The following is a 17,081-nucleotide window of genomic DNA, read 5'->3' on the forward strand; positions in this document are numbered from 1 at the left end:
AGACGCCTCATTTGCGATAGCCCGACTCGCTGGAACTCGACCCTGCTCATGTTCTCCCGCCTGCTAGAACAGAAGAAAGGCGTGACCCACTACCTCTACAACTGGAGTAGAATGAAACAGTCTGGGAAGATGGGGATGTTCTGGCCCGACAACTGGACACTGATGGAGAATGCATGCAGGCTCATGCGGCCGTTTGAGGAGGTGACCAACCTGGTGAGCCGCAGTGAGGGCACCATCAGCGACTTAATTCCCTACGCTTACTTCTTGGAGCGTGCTGTGCGTAGAGTGGCGGATGAAGCTGCGAATGAGCGTGACCAGGAACCGTTACGGCAGGAACAGGCATGGGACCAATTTTCATCAGACCCAGCTGTTTCCTCAACACCTGCGGCAGCACAGAGGGGGGAGGAGGAGGAAGAAGAGAAGTCGTGTGCAGAAGACGAATCAGACTCAGAGGATGATGAGCAAGGTGTTTCTTTGGGGGAGGAGGAGGAGGAGGAGGGGACAGCGGCAGGAGAACAACCTCAGCAGGCATCGCAAGGGGCTTGTGCTGCTCAACCTTCCCGTAGTATTGTTCGCGGCTGGGGGGAGGAGGTTGACTTACCTGACGTCACTGAGGAAGAGCAAGAGGAGATGGAGGGTACTGGATCCGACTTTGTGCAGATGTCGTCTTTTATGCTGTCCTGCCTGTTGAGGGACCCCCGTATAAAAAACCTCAAGGGGAATGAGCTGTACTGGGTGGCCACACTACTAGACCCTCGGTACAGGCACAAAGTGGCGGACCTGTTACCAACTCACCGGAAGGTGGAAAGGATGCAGCACATGCAGAACCAGCTGTCAACTATGCTTTACAATGCCTTTAAGGGTGATGTGACGGCACAACGCCAGCAAGGTACCACTGCCACTAATCCTCCTCCCGTGTCCACGCAGTCAAAGACAGGACGCTCCAGCGATCTCATGGTGATGTCGGACATGCGGACGTTCTTTAGTCCAACGCCTCGCCGTAGCCCTTCCGGATCCACCCTCCACCAACGCCTGGAACGGCAGGTAGCCGACTACCTGGCCTTAAGTGTGGATGTAGACACTGCTGTGAACAGCGATGAGGAACCCTTGAACTACTGGGTGCGCAGGCTTGACCTGTGGCCAGAGCTGTCCCAATTTGCCATCCAACTTCTCTCCTGCCCTGCCGCAAGCGTCCTCTCAGAAAGGACCTTCAGCGCAGCTGGAGGCATTGTCACAGAGAAGAGAAGTCGCCTAAGTCACAAAAGTGTTAAGTACCTCACCTTTATCAAAATGAATGAGGCATGGATCCCGGAGGGCTGCTGCCCGCCCCTAGACTAAGTCAGTCCCCGCACATACAGCATCTCTGCCTGCACGCCGTGTGACTGGCTGCCTGGCCTGCCCCAAGAAGACTAAGTCGCTCCCAGTCCCTCCACACAGCATGTCTGCCTGCAGGCCGCTTGACTACCTTCTCCGCCACCACCAACAGGGTCCGGGACTCCAGGCGGATTGCTGAATTTTTTAGGCCGCTGCTAGCAGCGGCCGCTGTAATAATTTTTCGGGTGCGTGTACATGACTGCCTAATTTTTCTGGCTGCACTGCGGGCAGCTGCAACAACAAAAGAAAAGGCATGTACATGCGCCCATTCCCCTTCGTGATCATTACCTTGCCGTGGTGAAGGGGCTTGCGTATCACAATGGAGCAATGACCGGCGCCTAGATGAGTGTCTCGGGGGGCACACCCACGATAATAAGGTCGTTGCCTCATTGTGGTCAGACCAAATTTGATCAGCTGGACAGTCACTGTTCTGTCATTCAGCTACATCAGCCAGATGACCATAAAGCCACTTTAAACTGTAAAGCCACCAAAACCTGCACTCTCGCCATGGTGCGCACCAGTAAAGCACGGCCGTCACTACACAAACAGCTGTTTGCGGTGCGTTACACGATGAGTTTGGTGTGTCAGTGTGAAGCAGTACCTTAATTACACTACCTGATTGAAGTATACACATGCAAGATGTTTGAAAGCACTTTAGGCCTGTCATTTAGCATTCAATGTGATTTCTGCCCTTAAAACGCTGCTTTGCGTCAAATCCAGATTTTTCCCGGGGACTTTTGGCATGTATCCCACTCCGCCATCCCCCCCTCCAGGTGTTAGACCCCTTGAAACATCTTTTCCATCACTTTTGTGGCCAGCATAATTATTTTTTTTTTTCAAAGTTCGCATCCCCATTGAAGTCTATTGCGGTTCGCGAACTTTAACGCGAACCGAACCTTTCGCGAAAGTTCGCGAACCCGGTTCGCGAACCGAAAATCGGAGGTTCGGCCCAACTCTAGTGTTAAATAAAAGTTAGTGAATTGAGGCCAATGTCTGGAAAAACGCATTGCATCTGGAGCTAGTGGAAATGAAGCTAAATCTTATAATCTAATAAAGTGTACCTACACATTAGTGTTCACATGCCTTATACTATAACTAACTATACTACAACATTTTGGTATTATTTGCTTTATACTATCACCTAGTGGCCACAATTTGCTACACTTATAATTACTTTGATTGGATTAGACTTTGGTTGAGTTCACACTGCGCTGTATGCACAATGCTGCTTTCACACGAATCTTGAGCAGATACACTGTGCTCCTGTCGCAGTGTCACATTATGCACCATTGTGCACCCGGGCTATCGCTGCTGCCGCCATTCGGTCAGTGGCCACAACTGCCACTGCCCCTTGGGACCACTGCAGGGGAGAGGCATTATGAGGCTCCCCGTTCAGTTGCAGTAGACCAATGGGAATCCCCCCTCCCCATGGAGGATTCTCACTAAGTCACCACTCAGCGAACCAATGAAAATTCCCCCTTATCTGCAACAAAAGTCCTAGCTAACCTCTCCTAACTCCTAACACTAACCTCCCTTCTTTAGTCCTAACACTATCCTCCCTTCTCTACTCCTAACACTAACTAACCCCCTTTCCACTCCTAACACTAACCTCCCTTCTCTGCTCCTAACACTAACCTCCCTTCTCTACTCCTAACACTAACTAACCCCCTTTCCACTCCTAACACTAACCTCCCTTCTCTGCTCCTAACACAAACCTCCCTTCTCTACTCCTAACACTAACTAACCCCCTTTCCACTCCTAACACTAACCTCCCTTCTCTGCTCCTAACACTAACCTCCCTTCTCTACTCCTAACACTAACTAACCCCCTTTCCACTCCTAACACTAACCTCCCTTCTCTGCTCCTAACACAAACCTCCCTTCTCTACTCCTAACACTAACTAACCCCCTTTCCACTCCTAACACTAACCTCCCTTCTCTGCTCCTAACACTAACCTTCCTTTTAATTTGCTTGAGTAAACAACACCTGTGCACACAATGCTTCTTTCCCTTGCCAGCAGCTAGAAAGCTGCTTCTGGCTGGCTTCTCTAGCATTGCAGTGTGTGAGCATCATGCTGCTGCTGACAGAAGCTGAATAGGCAGGCTGGAGTGCATAGAGAGAAGCTGGGTTTTTAGATGCTGGAGGAAGTAGGGCTGCAACAAAAGGCCCCAATGCTGGGTTTTTTTTGGTAGTGGGGGTGTCTGTTGGGGACCACCAAGGTTAATTTTGCCTGGGGCCCCATTGACAGTAGAACCGGCCCTGACCTCTGGTGTAGGCCTTTCTGTAATACTGTACTTGTTTTTGTTATGGGTTGTCTATGCTTAGGGCCTGTTTCCACTGCTGCTTGTGTTGCACCATTCACTGTGATCCATCTGGATGTTATTCATGGGACTGTTATGCTGACAATAACCATTATTGAGTGTTGAGACAAATGTAGGCAAGTTCCAGGCCTTTATGGCAATGATCTGGGTCCTCGATCACACAAGGTGATCAGCCTTATGCTGGGTACACACGTTGAGATTTCCCGCCCGATTTGCGGGATCGAACGGTTCGATTCGATTACTTCAAACATGTTCGATTGGATTTCGATCGTTTTTTCCATCTTAAGTATGCAAAATCAACGGCAAAAACGATCAAAATCCGATCGAGCATGTTTGAAATAATCGAATCGAAGCGCGAATCGAGCGGTGGGGGATGCTCACATTTAAAAAAGGGGCCTGGGAACGCCTTCCCCCGCATGCCCCCCCTCCTTGTTTCTGGCTAGGGGGTAATGGTTATCATGTGGGTGCTGAATGCAGATGCTGGGTGCCATGTGGGTTCTGGGTGTAAGTACTGAGTGTCATGTGGGTTCTGGCTATGGTTGGGTATTGAGTGTCATGCGGGTGTTGATTGCAAGTACTTAGTGCCATGTGAGTTCTGGGGGTAAGTACTGAGTGTCATGTGGGTTCTGGCTATGGTTGGGTGTCGAGTGTCATGCGGGTGGCCATGTGAGTTCTGGGGGTAAGTACTGAGTGTCATGTGGGTTCTGGCTATGGTTGGGTGTCGAGTGTCATGCGGGTGGCCATGTGAGTTCTGGGGGTAAGTACTGAGTGTCATGTGGGTTCTGGCTATGGTTGGGTGTCGAGTGTCATGCGGGTGTTGATTGCAAGTACTTAGTGCCATGTAAGATCTGGGTGCATGTACTGGATGTCATGTGGGTGCTGGGTGCAGGTACTGGGTGTGACATGGATGCGAATGCTTGGCGCCATGCCTGTACTGGGTGCTGGCTATGGGTGGGCTTTGGTCATCACATGGGTTTTGAATGCAGGTACTTTGGGTATGGGTACGGGTTAAGTGGGTGCTTGGTAGCGGTATCAGGCAGACTTTGTGTCTCCTTCCAACCAACTCTTTTGGCGCCACCACCCTAAAATCAGCAGTGATAGGTGCCCACTGTTAGAGTGGGTTAGAGTGGGCACAGTGGAGCCCACAGTGGAGGCACGGACTCACCTTTCATTACTAGGACCTCTGTCCCTCTTGATCAGCACCCAAGCCTCTTTTCAGGCACACAAGTGGTTACCAATATGCAATGATTGCTAAGCATTAGTAGATGCAAGACTGCAGTAAGTGCCAAGGTGCAGTGGGTGCCCAGATGCAGTAGATGGCAAGATGCAAAGGTTCACTTTGTGCTAAGTTGCAGTGGGTGCCGAGATGCCAAAGTACAGTCTGTGTCAAGCTGCTGTGGGTACCAAGGTCCAGTTTGTATTGGGTGTTTATTTGCAATGGGTGCTATGCAGTATTGGGTGCTGAATGAGTAGCAGATGGTGATAAACAATAGTGGGTGCCATGTGAGTGCAAATTGGTACAGGGAGCCATGTGAGTGTTGGACATGAGTGAGTATGGAGTGCCATGTGTGGTCTGGGTGTGTGCCACGGGAGAGTACTGAGTCTCATATGGGTTCGGACCAAGGATGGGTACAGGGTGCTATTTGGGTGCTTGCCATAGACGGGTACTAGGTGCATATAATGGCTTTGGAACTTGGTGCCGTGTGAGTACTGTGCCATGTGGGCGTTGATTATGGGGGTATGTGGGTCTTAGTTGCAAATACTGAGTGCCAAATGGGTACTGGGAGTGAGCACATGGTGACATATGGGTGATGGGTGCTGGCTAGTGGGGTATTTGTTGTCATGTGGGTGCTAAAGACAGATGCTGGGTGCCATGTGGGTTCTGGGTGCTGGCACAGGGTGTCATGTGGATTATGGCTGTATAGGTTTGTATCAACCATCATGTAGGTATTAATTGCGGTTACTTAATCCCTTGTGAGTTCTGGGTGCAAGTACTGGATGTCATATTGTGAGTGCTTGGTGTTTGTGCTGGGCACTAAGTGCAACAGGAACTACTGCAGATGAAGCATGTGGGTGTTGGGTGCAGGTACTGGGTATCACATAGGTGCGAATACTTGGTGCCATGCCTGCACTGGGTGCTAGCTATGGGTGGGCATTGTGTGTTATGTGGGTTCTGAGTGCAGGTACTTTGGGTGCTAGTACTAGTTATGTGAGTGCAGATATTGGTTGCCATGTGAAGGCGGTGTGCAGGTGTGAGTAGTGAGTGCCATGTTGGAGCTGGGTGCAAGTACTGTGCCATGTGGGTGTGAGTACTGGGTGCCAGCTATAGGGTGAAGGGGTGCAGGTACTGGGTGTCATGTGGCTGTTTGATGCAAGTACTAAGTGCCATATTGAGGCCGGATGTGAGTATTGGGTGCAGGGTGCTTGGTGCAAGTACTGGGTGTTTGCTATAGTGGGGGTACTGGTTGAGTGTAATGTGGGTGCTGAATATTGGTGGGATTGTTGTGGGTGCAGGGGGTGGGAGATCACTGTGGGTACTGCTATGAAAGGCATAGTTGCTGCTAGGGGAGGTAGAGGTCAGTGTGGTTGCTGGGGGAAGGGTAGGCCACTCTGGGTGCTGGGGGGGGGGGGAGTAACTGGAGGTGCTGTGAAAGGTAGAGGTCAGTATGGAGGTTACCTCAAAACCATGCGACCGGTCCGGTTTGAGACTTGGCACCGGCAAAATATCAGGTTGAGTACACCTGAAATAGCACACAATATATAGTATGGGTGCTGGAGGAAAGGGAGGTCACTGTGGTTGCTTGGGGGAGGTCACTGTGGGTCTTGGGGGAGGTAGAAGTCAGTGTGGGTGCTGGGGGAAGGGTAGGTCACTGTGGGTGCTGTGGAAGGAAGAAGCTAGTATGGGTGCTGGTGGAAGGGGAGGTCACTGTGGATTCTGGGAGAAGTCAGTGTGGTTACTGGTGGAGGGAGTGGATGCTGGGTGTTGGGAGAGGCCCCTGTGGGCACTGGCAATGGGAGAGGTCACTGTAGATGCTGCTTTTGGGATGGGAGGTCCCTGTGGGTGCTGCAGGGGACAGGAGGGTAGCCACTAGGGGAGGGAAAGATCACTGTTGGTGCTGGGGGAGGGATAGGCCAGTGTGGGTGCTGGGGTAGGCAGGATCATAGCTAGAGCTGGGGAGGGAGAGGTCACTGTGGGTGCTAGGTGAAGGGAGAGGTCACTGTGGGTGCTGGGGGAGGGAGAGGTCACTGTGGGTGCTGAGGGAGGGAGAGGTCACTGTGGGTGCTAGATAGAGAGGAAGGTCACTGTGGGTGCTGGGTAAGGGAGAGGTCACTGAGGGTGCTAGGTGGAGGGAGATGTCACTGTGGGTACTAGGGAGGGAGAGGTCAGTATGGGTCCTAGGTGGAGGGAGAGGTCCCTGTGGGTGCTGGGGGAGGGAGAGGTCACTGTGGGTGCTGAGGGAGGGAGAGGTCACTGTTGGTGCTAGACGGAGGGAAAGGTCACTGTGGGTGCTAGGTAAGGGAGAGGTCACTGTGGGTGCTAGATGGAGAGGAAGGTCACTGTGGGTGCTGGGTAAGGGAGAGGTCACTGAGGGTGCTAGGTGGAGGGAGATGTCACTGTGGGTACTAGGGAGGGAGAGGTCAGTATGGGTCCTAGGTGGAGGGAGAGGTCCCTGTGGGTGCTAGGGGAGGGACGTCTTTACTTGAAAGTGTCCCAGGTGGGGGCGGAGCTTGCCGTGAGTGGGCGTGGCTTATCACAGTCAGGGGCAGAGCTTATTTTGCACAGCGAGAGGGGCCTTTTTTAAAAAGGGGGTTGCCTGGGAACCCAGAGCACCCCCCTCTGCACGTGCCTGGGTTTCAGTGTGGTGGGCGGTAGAGTTGGGCGAACTGTTAGTTGAACTTCAGCCGAACTGTTCGGCTGCCCAACCTGTCATGTCGCTGTGGCTCTTACTACTTCCGGGTCGCAATGACCCGGAGTAGTACGTCTGCGCTGGCCCGACGGAGCGTGTCCTAGATCGCGCTCCCGTTGCCGGGCACTCTCTGCGCATGTGTGTGACGTCATGAGTGACGTCACACACATGCGCAGAGAGTGCCCGGCAACGGGAGCGCGATCTAGGACGCGCTCCGCCGGGCCAGCGCAGGCGTACTACACCGGGTCATTGCGACCCGGAAGTAGTAAGAGCCACAGCGACATGACAGGTTGGGCAGCCGAACAGTTCGGCTGAAGTTCAACTAACAGTTCGCCCCAACTCTAGTGGGCGGCCGCTCCATACGGGGTTTGTTCTTAATAATTACTCACCTGTTTATAGATTAATAAAATAAATTGATACTTTTGTAAATTAGGGTTGTTAAACGAATTATAATTGCATACACCTTGTTTCATCTCTTCTCCTAAACAATACGTAATTCCTGTTTCCACTAGCCACCGTGTGTCCTGCGAGATGCGCGGTGGCACTTCCTTGTTGAGGGAGTATGGAGCAGAATCCCGAAAGCCGTGCCATGCATGGCTATGGGATGCGCTGCAGGGGCTAGGCTAGAGAGCATCGGGCCCCTTAGCAAAACGTTCGTTAGGCCCTCAGATGTATCCACTCTTAAGCAATGCCACCTGCCCCTGCCCTATGGATATGAATTAATTGGGCAATTTACATTCTTATGCAATTAACACAGCACATAGTTTATGGGCACTGAGCCAAAGTCAGAGGGTGGAGAAAGACAAGAAAGTTAATGGTGAACCCATTTCTATGCTTCAGGGCCCCATAGCAGTTGCTATGGCTATTGCTACACCCCTGATTCGCTGCCACCCGCACACACAAAAATGCTGCAATGTCGGCCGAATCGCTAAGGCAAGCGATTTAGATGGCAGCAGCATTATCCCGTATGGCAGAGTTTCCCTGCGCAATTTGCTTGTGTGGAAACGGGCCCTTACTTTTACATTCTACTGTACTGACCTGTATGCTATGCTGTACCATCAGTGCCAAAACCAATTCCGGGTACAACCTGTCCCCTGTTGTACTTGGTGATTAAATTCTACTAGCCTACATCTACTTCATTTAATAGATTTCCCCGGGTATCTTAGCTCTCTCTCTCTCTCCAAATACAGTACTCTACTCTGAAGTCCATACCAACGTTACTTTAGCAGCACCAGCCTGAGGTCAATTCACCCCCCTCTGCAAGAGACCCAAATGTGGATTAGAGCGACTGTGACAAACCAAGCAGTGTGGGACAGATGCTTTAAGAGGTTCCCCTCCTCCTCGGCGTCCCGCCCCCACCTGGACAGGCGCTCGCAGGCTGTGTTGGTGGTGGTGTGTGCTAGTGTGTATGTGTCTGCTGTTCTGGAGCCAGCCGAGCCAGGAGCTGCAGATCCTGCTTGGCAGGGTAATCCCTATCAGGGACAGCGAGGCTGCAGGAGCCCATAGACTGGACTGCCCAGGGAAGGGCACGGTCTTGCGAGACTGGTTTCATGCTGTACTGACCACTATTATTAAACTGCATCAGAGAGGGAAGTATCTCCACTCGGATTGTACAGAGAGGATCGGGACTGATTGGAGAGCCTTGGAAGCCGCTATTGGATTTAGCAGGTAACGGATGTCTCCGGGTCCTCTGGGCGAGGACGGAGCGGGGTTGGGGCTGTAGGGGGGCAGGGCGACCTCGCAATATGCCAGCGTTTATTGCTATGATCGGGGTCATAGCCGGGCATGCTGCCTATTGCCAGCGGCTGTACATCTCCGCATGCATAAGGAGCTGCAGCTCTGGCCGTGTCCTGGGAGGCGACGCTACGTCCATTATTTGGAGTGTGTTACTTTAGAACGGAGTTGTGGTGATGCATTTTGGTGATCTCTGTTATGTAATATGCAGACTGGGAAATACATTGTGACAACTAAAGCCTTCCTATTTGTAAGCGCGTGCACAGCACTATGTGGCAGCAGAGAAAAGCACGTTTTGTGTAATTTCGATTGGTGGTGCCATGATGATGTTGGGAACTGATCTATTTTCAGTAAGAAACTTAAAGGAGTACTGTAAAAAAAATTGAACTTACCCGTGGCTTCTAATGGTCCCCCGCAGACATCCTGTGCCTGTGCAGCCACTCACCGATGCTCCGCCCCGCCTTCGGTTCACTTCTAAAATTTCTGACAAAAGTCGGAGAACCACTGCGCCTGCGTGGTCGTGCCATCGCTCCCGCTGTTGTCACTAGGAGTTTATTGCGCAGGCCCAGTACGGTCTGCGCAATGGCGCAGTGGTTTCCCAACTTTAAATTCGGAAATTCCAGACGTGAACCAAGGGCAGGGACAGGAGCATCGGTGAGTGGCTGCGCGGGCACAGGACGTCTGCGGGGGACCATTAGAAGCCCCGGGTAAGTTCAACACTTTTTTTTTTTTTGTTTTTGTTTTGTTCTGTTACCCTCCTACAGTACTCCTTTATTCGTTGTGCTGTAAGGTTGGCAAGCTTATGGAAGTGTGATAGTTGACGATGATTGGGATAGGTAATTGCCATTAGTTGTATGCCTGGTACACACCTTGCAATTTCCCATCAGATTAACGTGTCGATTCAGTCATTTCTAACAGGTGCCATCTGACCTCTGTGCAAAATCAATCAGAAAATTGATTGGGAACCTGATCCAATCTGTTGGAAATTATCAGTTTGACCCGTCGATCTGATGGGAAAGTACAGACTTTTTCCTATAATCTCTGTTACTTGCTCATAAATTATTCCTGCATGTGACAACTGGAACTCCTTGCAGGGCGCTTAAAAACTAACCTGGTATCATACCATGCAATTTCCATCAGATGTCTCAATTCGATAATTTCCAATCGGTACAATCAGGTTTCTGGTCGATTTTGTGTAAAGTGATCTTAAAGTGATCCTCAAGTCAAGTGAAAAAAATGAGATTTACTCACCTGGGGCTTCCCTCAGCCCCCTGGAGCCGATCGGTGCCCTCGCAGCCCAGCTCTGACGCTCCAGGACCCGCCGGCGAACATTTCCGGTTTGGCCGTCACCGGCCGACAGGCATGGGAACGTGAGTGATTCTTCTCGTTCCCAGCCTGTATATCGCCCCCTATGCTTTTATGACTGATAGCCATTGTGTGACCAATTTCCAACTTTTTGGTCCAATGCTAATGACCTTTCATTGTGCAAAGTAAGGTTGGAGTGATTTTATTGTTGCTGTTAAACTTCCATGCTGTTTGGAATTCAATATTCAAAATATGTAAATTTGCAAGGCCAATACCTGATTGCACTTTTTCTTTTTGGAACTGTAAATAAGGATTGAACTGCATCCCAATCAGTACCTGATACCCTCTTAACCACGAGAAATTGTTACCTTTCCTCGAATAGATCACCGGGGGTTGGTTGATATTGTGGTGAAACCCATCCCACAGTGTGATGTCAGGACCTAGGTCCTGCTTGTTTCCTGTCTGTGAACCTTGTTGCATTATGGGAAATGACAGCTGTGGCTCAAACATGAGCAAATTGCAAGGCACATTATCAATCATTTATTGATCTCTCTTCTATCCTTTAACTTCTCACTCTGCAATGTATTGATTCCCCCCCCCCCCCCCCCTTTTCGCTAAAGTTCCTCTTTAAGCCCTTGACAGTCACTATTGTGTGCAGGATTTACATCTTAAGACCTTTGTGCACAAAACAGTGTAGCGCTTTAAACCCCACCCATCAAGGATATGGCACTCCTCAAGCCATGCCCATGTTAACAGCTGGCAACCTCAACACATTTGGAGTTTTTTTTTTTGGCATAAAAATGCATTGTGGCTCAGTTAAAATGCATGAAGCTTTATCTTCAAACTGAAATATGAGTGTGAATGATTCACAGCAGTAAATTTATAGTAAAGGTCTCAACCAACCAGAACAAATCGCCGGCAGCACTCAGAGTGGTGAAGGCCAACTGCTTTGGCTATTTGTGGGCTCTGCTGTTCTGAAAGACTGGCTTTCATAGCTCCCTCAAAGTTAATATGCTTTGAATTACTGTATTTTAACATTTAAAGAGAGTAACCAAGCAGCTCGGGGTGACCCAAACCGCTAGGAATGTATGTATAGCAAGCTATAGGCTTGCTATACACCAGTGGTTCTGGATGCTTGCCTGGCTTACAGGGGCAAAAAGAGACAATTTGAATATTCAGTAGTGGTGCATTTTGGGTAACCACAAATGTGAACTTTTATAGCTGAATTATTTCAAGTTTCCATCTGTTTTAAAAAGGCAACATTTTTTTTTTTATTTTTTTATTTAAATTTTTATTGAGAAGTCAAATCTTGTATCAGTACAAAAGTGCACAGTGTAAAATACCATATTAATTGTACAAAAATAATATAAAGGAAGAAGGCAAATTTCACCTTAACATGCAAAGGGAACCTTAACTCTGGAAAATAAAGTTTCACTAACCTGGGGATCCCAGAAGCATAGTGCAGCCATCCTGTGCCCTCGTTGGTCCACGAGTGTCCTCTCATCCATGACGCGGATTAGTTTAATTTTCGGCCGACTGAAAGCCGGGCTGGCCACACGTATTGTTCTTTGCCTTGCAGCCATCAAGCACGTCCTGCGCAGGCGCTGACATACTGCGCCTGCACAGGACGCTCTTGACGGCTGGAAGGAGAAGAATACACGTGGGCCGAAAACTAAACTACGGTGACCTGCGGCGGGGACTGGAGGACACTCGTGGACCAGTGAGTACACAGGACGGCTGCAGGGGGCTTTAGGTAAATGAAACTTTTATTTTCTAGGGTTGAGGTTCCCTTTAATATAGAGTTCACGGTATTTACTGTATATAGCGTGTGGTATTGTACTGCAAAAACTAGGCCTGTTTGTAATATTCATTCTCAAGCAATCAGAAAGCACACCTATCAGGTATCAGCCAATCCCTATCAGTGCTGGATAACAGACACTCTACTGTATATCATTTTTTTTTCCAGCAGGATCCTCCCAGAGTGAGGCTTTTAGGCTTGTGGCTACTGTGCCTAATGGGAAATCCAGCCCTGATTAGATGATTGTCATTAAAGGTGGCCATACACTGGTCGATTTGCCATCAGATTCGACCAACAGATAGATCCCTCTCTGATCGAATCTGATCAGAGAGGGATCGTATGGCTACCTTTACAGCAAACAGATTGTGAACCGATTTCAGCCTGAAACCGTTCACAATCTGTTGTGGTGGTACTGCTGCTGCTGCCCCCGCCCGCCCGCATACATTACCTGCTCCGCCGGCGGGACTGCAGTCTCCCGGTCACCGCTGCTCTGTCTGCGCTCTGGTCTCCAGATCCGGCATGCCTCACTTCTTCTAGCCCGGCAGGAAGTTTAAACAGTAGAGGGCGCTCTACTGTTTAAACTTCCTGCCGGGCTAGAAGAAGTGAGGCATGCCGGACCTGGAGACCAGAGCGCAGACGGAGCAGCGGTGACCGGGAGACTGCAGTCGCGCCGGCGGAGCAGGTAATGTATGCGGGCTCTATTGCTTCGGTCGTCGGGCACTCGAACGCCGCTAGCGATGCGCTCTTTACCCGCGGGCGATCGACGGTTATTTTCCGCACGGCACGATCGACGGGATCGGACGAAATGGATCGAAATTCGGCGTGTAGCGTGAACGATTGGCAGCAGATTCGATCCCAGTGATCGAATCTGCTGTCGAAACGGGCGCAAATCGGGCCAGTGTATGGCCTGCTTTAGTCTGAACTTGCACGTGAAAGAGGCCATTGGGAAACATGGATATTATCTTGTCCTTTTGGTTATAACTGAAAATAATGGATGCGGTGTAAAAGGAGCCTTTAGGCCTCTTTTAGGGCTGGTTCAGACGGACGTCTGCGTAGCGTCGCGTCTGGGGGGCGTTGCGGCGGCTGCGCGGTCAGGCTTTCAGTAGCCTTCGGTCGCGTCGTGATGCGGTCGCGGTTTTTTTTTACCCCGTAGGGGAACATTAGCCGTCGCGGTTGGCCGCTCCCTGGAAGCTACATGTTGCTTCCAGGGGCAGCCCGAACGCTCGCGAAAATCGGGACCCGAACGCCGTGTTTGTGTAAAAGCGCGCAAAAGCTTGGTGTAAACGCTCCCATTCACTTGAATGGGAGCGTTTGCCGCGACGGTCCGAACGCTTGCGGTAAACGCTCCGCAAGCGTCCGTCTGAACCAGCCCTTACACAGGATGAATTTTGCCTAATGCTGGGGATACACCATGAGTTTTTTCGGCAGATAGATGGCACGATAGATAATTTGTGACAGGTCCGATCCGATTTTGATTGTTTCCTGATCAATTTTTTTCATAGAAGTGAATGGAAATTGATTGGAAAAACAATCAAATTTGATCGGAAAGTAAATCTGCCAAAAAAACCCAAAAAACCTCATTTTGCTTTCCCAGCATTAGTCGAGCAGTTCTGCTTGCTGGCTGGCCAAAAGCCCCTTTCAGGTGTGGTCAAAATGCAGTTGAGTGGCAGCGTTTGTAAACCCACACGTGTCAGTGCATGACATGCAGTGGTTTTACTCGAAGACAGAAAACCGCCACATGTTGATTCTGAGCATGGCTGTTTTCAGATGTGAGTCTCTGGAGAGTAGTGTGTGTGTGCCTCTTCACTGCCTGTTCCGAGCGCTAACAAGTGCCTGGCCAGTGCCCAGGAGTAGCTGACGGCAGGGCCGGATTTAAGCCAAGGCCACCTAGGCCATGGCCTAGGGCACCAAAGGAGCAAGGGCACCGAAACAGCAGGCTAAACTGGTGCTGCATTTGCAAGCTTGGAAATGCTGCAATGCAAGGAGATCAGGCAAGCTACTGACTGCGGTACTCTGCTGCCAGCGGACTGCGCAGAAGCCACCTTGCTCTCTGTGCACACTTGCATTGTGGCTGGTGGCTATGGAATTGGGCAGCATTGGAGACAGAAAGGAAGAGGAAGGTTCTGCACTGGAGACGAGTGGAGGAATGAGTGACACTGATGGCTGCTGCGGTGTGAAGGCAAGCTGGCTACTTATACTGAAAGGGGGGAGTGGGAAAAGGAGGGATTAAGGGAGCCATCTGGCTACCTATACTGGAGGGAGAGTGGGGGAGGGGTCATCTCGCTACCTATACTGAAGGAAGGGGTGGGGGTGGGGTGCGGCTGGTGACAGTGGCCTTGGGCGGTAAAGGGTACAAATCCGGCCCTGGCTGACGGGGTGAGGTCGGGTGCAATAACAATGTGTTTGGGGAGAGATAATGTTGGCCAAAGATCCTGCAATGTTGGCTGGCTACTGTACTCACACTAGATGCATGTTTGCCTTGGATGAGCTTAGTCTAGTGTGTCTGTGGCTTTGGGCTCAGTACTCCATATACATTGTTTGGAGTTCTGTTAAAATGCGACTATCCAAAAACTCCCAGCGTGCGGTAAGAGTGATTTTGTTTTCTTTTTTTGTACAATTCAGGATGCTGTTTCTCAACTAAAGTGGTATTGCCTGGATGCAGCATTGGTGCAACAGACACATGATGATGTGAGCAGTGTGAGAAATATACAATTTGAATGTACATGGGTGACATAATCTTCACAATTTATGAAATGTGTCATAATTTGACATGGATTTGTACAAAATTACTAAAGTAATATAGTAAAATATTTAGTAACATTTTTTTCTAGCATGGACTACTTAGCCCTTGAGACCTTTAGCCAGTGCACACACTATTTTCTGGTAAAACCTCTTTACTGTTGCATTTTGTAACTAGCAGCTGCTGTGTAAGGCCCGGTTCACATCTGCGTTTGCCAACGGAACTGGCCGTACGGTTACGTGGTCCGTTCCTCTGAACGGACAAAAAATGCTGCGGGACCTAATTTTCCAGACCGTTTTGCCCAGCGGAACAGAAACGGAAGGTTTTGCAGCTACATGGAAAACTGAGTTTACATTTACAACACACTGTCTGTAAAAACTGACAGTTTCTCCTGATCCTGATGGTTGGATCCGTACGGCCGGATGCGCAAAAAACGCTAATGTGAACTGGGCCTAAGTTACAGGCCTGGTTTCACCTCTATCTGCTGCTGGTTACTAGCAGTGTATTTACATCACATGACTGCCATTGACTATCAACAGACCAGGAGACCTCCTGCCTAATATCAACTATGCAACAGCTGATTTGAGGCTACCTCTATCCATATACTGTACCGTGTTTGCTGTATAGAACTGTGATTCCACATCTTAAAGATGGGCAGCAGACAGCCTGTCAGCTGGTGTTTTGCAGCGGCCGGGCTCTTGCTAGTGCTTGGTACCGGTGCTGGGCAAGTGCCCCCCCCCTCCCTCCCTCCCTCATGGAGACGCATCTGAGGATGTCTGAAGCCGTGCTCAGACACCACATGTCACTGGTTTATGGTGGCTCCCTCTTTCCCTGCTTCCCTGTTGTTTAATGGGCCCCCCCCCTCCCTCCCCTATACAGATCCCCGGTGTCTAAAACAAGAAAAGACAATATTTATATCGGCTTTTTCTCCTTGCGGACTCAAACAGCTTCAGGCCTGCAGCTACTTGGGGCCTTGCCCAAAGACTCCTTACTGTTTTACATACTTTCTTGAGCCGGGGATTTGAACCCATGGTCAAAGGCTCCAATCCCACATCAAAGGCAACATCCTTAACAGTACGCTATCCAGCTGACCTAATGCCTAGTCCCTATACTGTTCCCTAGTGTCTAGTTGTCTTCTCTCCCTCCCCTATACAGTTTCTTGGTGTTATTTAGTGGGCCAAACATAATGCAAAGTGGGAAAACCACTCGGGTACAAATTTGATGAGGGCCGAAGTTTTGACATGTCGGAGTTAACCGTTCTATATGTTTTTGGGATGTGGGAGGAAACCAAAGTACCCAGAGCTGGGTAATATGTTAGTGCTATATAAATCCAATAACTAATAATGGGGAAAACCTACAAGCCCCCAATGCAGAGGTATCCAGGCCACGATATGAACCGGGGACCATACCGGGCATGGCATGAGTGCTATCCACTGTGCTGCCCATTCATATCAGGGTGTGTGTATAGATAACATTACATTTCATTTTAAAACTTGAAAACATTAGGAATTGGAATCTTATCGCACAATTGACAGTATTTCAAATTGTGTATACTTTGTGTATACTTTGCTGAACTTGTGACTTTTTTTTTTTGTGTGCTAAAATGAGAACGCAGCGTTACAGTCCTGATTATGTTGTGTCTCTGGGGTTGGGATGATACTGTTTTTTTGTTTGTATTTTTTAGCACATTTCTTAAAAGTACAAGAAGTACATGGACTGGTTCACAGATCCTTCTACTATCCCTTCCCTGCCCAGTTACAAAAGGCAAATGGAGTATATTTGACATAAAGTTTTTTTTTCTCCAACCTGTACTCTAAAGTCAGTCTAAAGATCTGGACCAAGCTAAATTGACACTGTGGTTATAAGGATTTGTAGGCCATATCTTGCCATAGTTGCTATAT

At 49.7% G+C, this 17,081-nt stretch overlaps 1 protein-coding gene across 3 annotated transcripts in view; it reads left to right on the forward strand.

Moving 5' to 3' along the window:
* Positions 1-8,951: 8,951 nt before the first annotated feature.
* Positions 8,952-17,081, forward strand: part of GREB1L (GREB1 like retinoic acid receptor coactivator) — a 194,658-nt gene continuing 186,528 nt past the window's right edge. For all 3 annotated transcript variants that reach the window (XM_068237238.1, XM_068237239.1, XM_068237240.1), the window contains exon 1: positions 8,952-9,271. The gene's annotated coding sequence lies outside the window, so the exon portion shown is untranslated. The remainder of the gene's footprint in view (positions 9,272-17,081) is intronic.

Source organism: Hyperolius riggenbachi, chromosome 5, assembly GCF_040937935.1.
Source record: "Hyperolius riggenbachi isolate aHypRig1 chromosome 5, aHypRig1.pri, whole genome shotgun sequence".
In the NCBI taxonomy this organism is placed as follows: domain Eukaryota; kingdom Metazoa; phylum Chordata; class Amphibia; order Anura; family Hyperoliidae; genus Hyperolius; species Hyperolius riggenbachi.